The sequence below is a fragment of the Saccostrea echinata genome, unplaced genomic scaffold (assembly GCF_033153115.1).
Source record: "Saccostrea echinata isolate AGI-Se365-2 ecotype Australia unplaced genomic scaffold, CSIRO_AGI_Sech_v1 ptg000054l, whole genome shotgun sequence".
In the NCBI taxonomy this organism is placed as follows: Eukaryota; Metazoa; Mollusca; class Bivalvia; order Ostreida; family Ostreidae; genus Saccostrea; species Saccostrea echinata.
In genome coordinates, this window is record NW_026889803.1 from 50,770,731 (window position 1) to 50,775,836 (window position 5,106).

The following is a 5,106-nucleotide window of genomic DNA, read 5'->3' on the forward strand; positions in this document are numbered from 1 at the left end:
TCGAGTAATAAGAATTGTAGTGCTATCGTTCAATAACACCCGGAGCAATCGTCAACGTCAAAAAATTTGAAACGTCACAGGTTAGGATTGTTGGGGGGGGGGGGGGGAATACACTTATTACCAGAGTGAAGTTCTATAATTAATCATTAAGATTAAAGATGTAAATGTGAAATATCTTAATCATTATGAACTGATTTAACATTAAAATGTGTGAACGAAGCATATACATGTACCTGTATCCAAAAAAGTAACATTTTGAAAAACTCTTTGTTTCTACGGGTTCTCATTTGTCTTCTCAAATGGAGTTGCACAGTGTTACTCTTGCCTAATTTCTCGGCCGGTCTCTAGTTTAAGTTTCCCTCCCTCACATACATGTACTTAGAAAAACCGTTTCAGTCATTTTCATAAACTAAGGACCAGAAAACATTTCCATGTGTACCATACATTTATGACTTAGGACGTTTCTGTCGGAGTGAATTCAAGATCAGAACAATTGATCACAGTCTAGTGCACCGCCTATGTCAACTGAGCCGCCATTTTTCAACACGTCAGATTTTAAGCCGGTGGATATTAAATGTTATAAAATTCATACTAATTAAAGTATATACACCAAAATTTTAGACAAGGTAGTTAACAATACAATAGTAAGAATTTTCATTTTTGTTTTCGAAATTTTTAGAAGTAAATACTTTTTAGTAGGGTTTTAAATATTATACCGCATATTTGAGCTCGTCTCACAATATGCGTCGTTATCAAAGCTCTATCCTGTTATTAATGTCACCATTCGCCTCTTATTTTGCGAGAAACTGATGATTGAGTAAAGTCGGAATTTAGTTATCCACCCATACAGTGTCGGTACTTAGTCACTATGTTTCAGGGTTATCTCCCCTTTTCTACGCATCAGTGAAAGTGCAAAGTGGGTGATGAAAGTATCTGATTTAATTTTTGCATTTTGAAATAGTCTATCATAATTTCTGTTTTTTAAAGTTAATTTTCAGTGGAAATAAGTAGCATTAATTATTTTATTGACATTTATATCGCTCGATGGCGTATATTTGATTGGATGGAAACAGATCGATTTGCCACCCCGTCCTTCTATGCTACTGGCACATGTTACAAGGGATAACAATGGTGTGACGGTTTTGGTTTTTATTGAATATTTAATTTGTCTTTATTAGCATATTAAGTGCCTTAAATTACCTTTATACATTTTTCCGATAGTCATCACTGATGTTAAAAGTCCCGTATTTGTAACTTTATTTGTTTTCACGTGTGCTCAAGTTAAATTTACCTCCATATTGGCACTCGGCACACCTCGGCCGATTCGTACCTCATCAGGTGACGGAATCAGCCGAAATTTGCCGAATGCCATAATCGGCTGTCATTCCGAACTTATTTTGTTTCCTGACTTTTCATTGGTTGTCAGATAGTACTTGAACATATCAGAAGTCATTTTAGATATTCACGTTAAAATTTTATAGCTAGTTAGTTAGAATGATTTTCATTGGTCAGAGTTTATATATAAACTGTGACAGCGGCATTTTCAAGTCACTCTATAGGCTAAAGAACCCAAAGGTTCAAGCTTTCTCTTCTTCTCTCTTAGGGATAAATCCCGGACTGCTCGTGCAGTCTCATTTTTTTTTTGTTTAATAGGACACGATCTAAATTCTGTAAAATGTAACTAAGTCCTTAGCTAGAGTCACATTGGTTCAAGGATGAATTAGATATCCCTAGGCCTTTATAGTGTTATTTATAATAAATAAATTGCCTTGTCCCTTGTGTAATAAATAGGGCTTTAGGAAATTTTCGGTCTACTTGCATAGAGTCTCACTATAATTTTAAGGGTGTTGTATGGAATCATAAAATCTCTTAAGGTGTATGGAAGCTCACTCCCATCTATTTTGATAGATTTTTCTTAGGGCATCACACTCATTTTCTCCATTATATTTTTGTTATCAAATTATTTACTTTGTTATTATTTATTCAGTTATTAATTTATTTTTCTACCTCATTTTTTTGTTTACATTTTGAGTTTATTTTGGAAACTTATTTGTTATTTGTTGTCAACTACAAAATATTCAGAATTATCACCATAATAAATCAATTGTTAAAATTCAAACTTTCTTCTTATTTCAAGGTGTTGATCATAATCTAGGAATCTCAGAACCTGGGTTGAATAAAACAGGACCAGTTATTGTACTTTTACATAGTTAGTGGGTTTAGTCTGTTCCTTAGTATTACTTAGTAAAGTTTAAAGATTGAGAACACTTTGCGGCCATAGACAAACTGGTTCCCGTTACAATGGCAATAACCAATTTCATCAACAGATTTTAAATAAAGAAAAGGTTATTTAGTTGAATAATCGTAAAAAGACAGCCAGTGTGAAAATGATGATTATAAAACTTCAAATTTATTCGGTACCCTTTCTTCAAGGTCAAACACGTATCGATATTTAGATACTTATGTCCCTTGGCCACAATCGTTAGGGGAATATCCATATAATTCTCACAGTGGCTTTTGTAACATAGATTTGTTATATATATATATATATATATATATATATATATATATATATATATATATATATATATATATATATATATATATATATATATATATATATATATATCAGTTTAATACTTGAAAATATTTAGTGGCAAAAAAAGGGTACGTTTATCAGTTTAATACGTAAAAACATTTAGTGGCAAAAAAAAAAGGTATTGTACAAGGATAGTACTACCCTGTACCTTTAACACTGTTTAAAGCAGTAAGTAAATAAATACAGATTAAAAATTAATTAAAATAAAATAAATCTATTGCAGCCATCCAAATGTTATATAGCTGAATTCACAGAGGGAAGTATTGTTTATTTTTAAGTGTATATATAGACAATAGTTTATTTCCAATCAAGTCCCCCCCCCCCGTTCCCCCAAGAGGCATGAAAAAGATATATATATATATATATATATATATATATATATATATATATATATATATATATATATATATGTATAAAAAGGCAGTACTGTGAGATAAAATTGTGTAAAGTAAAATACATGCAGAGCAAGTTGCTGTGCTTTACAATGTTGTATTACAATAATGCATTATAATATGTATATGAATAAAACATGAAGTAGATGTGTATTTAATTGTACAACATATTTACTGTTGTCCCATGTAGTGGCAAAACTCTAGGTAGGTAAAAATGAATGCATGAATGATGACTTAATATATTTGAGACATAAATATCAGTTGGATGGAAGCATTACAATGAGCAATTTAGGCTATTGAAAATGGGGGCATGAGCACCCTAAGTCGAATTGTACATTGTCAGCCAAATCCACATTGCAGTCAAATTTGAGCCAGCAGCATCCTCACCTATCAGGATATGGCTTCTCTTATAGGGCTTGGCAAGGAGGACAGTTTTGACCAATAAAAGAAGGGCATTGCAATTTAAAAACACAATTGTTCACCAGTTAGGGTAGATAGGATTCCCCAAATTTTTGATAATTAACTAAAATTCTATCAAGGCTAGTTACTATTTTGCTTGTCGGGATATCAAATGGGTTCAGATTAATTAGGTTGGGGCCAAAGACACGTTTCAGATATATATATCCTGTGTCTGCTCATTGGTTCATTTAAGATTATAAAGGAAATCAAGGAGGTTCGGACTGTTGGGTCATTTTCAAAGCTGTGTCCAACTTGCATAATCATGAACGTCTCTAATAGAGCCTGTACTTTAATTGAGTGAAGGTTTAACGATAACAGGTTTATTGTCCTCTCTCTCTGGCCCCCTAAGGCCCCTTGGGTATGATAATGTAAAATTTATAGAGTTGTGTTAAGTAAAAGTTTTGTACCTTCTCAAGTTAACCTCAAAAACTCAAATAAACTTACATTATTATCACATTATATAGAATATTTCTCGTTTAGGTTTGGGAAAGTGTTTGATTTTACATGTAGGGACTAATTTCATCATGGGAGTTTTCTTTCAATGTAATAAAAGCTTCTGGTCTTGTTCGATATTTTTAGGCGTACAAGGGCCTTTTAGGTTCAAATATAAATACAATTCAACAAATAAAAGTCTAAGTAAATAAATAAAAAATAAAATAAATAAATAAATCAATTAATTAAATAAATAGATAAAATGAAATGCAGATAATTTTAGCATAGCTTCAGGATAATATTGTCACAAAAGACATTTTAACTTGACAAGATTATTAGGAATATGCACATTTAATCCATTGAGTTATCTGTCTTATCAGAGGGTTAGTGAACCTTAAAATATGATTATGCAACTTAAATTGCCTGACCTTTTACAATTTTACTCGAGTAACTTACCGGTAGTTTTGACAAGTGAATAAATTATAGGGTTCTTAAATTGTTTCAGTCATGCAGGCATATCGGGACAGGGCTGTGGATGTATTTTTGATTTTGGTTGGGAAGGAGCACTGATCAATGGTCAAGCAGTTAGGGGAAAAAAACTATAATAAAAGATTAGTTTTAAATTGGGGCCTAATTTTTGGTCATTAATGGTTTCTGTTGTGTCTCTAAGTGGGAAAATAAAAATAAAAAGATTTGTAATTTAAACTCAGCAAAAAATTGCTTTAGTTCAAATTTTAATTCACGGTTCTTAAACTCACAAAAGGTAATATGTTTGGGAAACTGGTTTTATTCATCATGAAATATAAAACATAAAAAACTAATCATAAGGCAATATTTAATATTAATCTGCTATGCTAGCAGATGCAAATTCTTGGGGTTGAAGGGGGGGGGGGGTAGACATATATAGTTCCACAGACATGAATTGAATAGAATCTGATCCATTTCCTGCAATGTTTTGTATGTTGTTCTCAGAAATGAGGCTACTGTTTGTTAAAGACATCAATTCTACAAAAACTGCTGACACATATCATGCATATATCTAATGGGCATTTTTTCCATTGGAAAATGTCAGTTCAAACCCAGTTGCCATGAATTACATATATGTCATTGGTGTACAACCCTTAACTGAGCAGTTAGCATATATGTGCTTTATGTTTATATATTAATGTCATAGGTGATTCAGATGCATCGTCAATGCATATATAGTTTACATCCATGTATCAG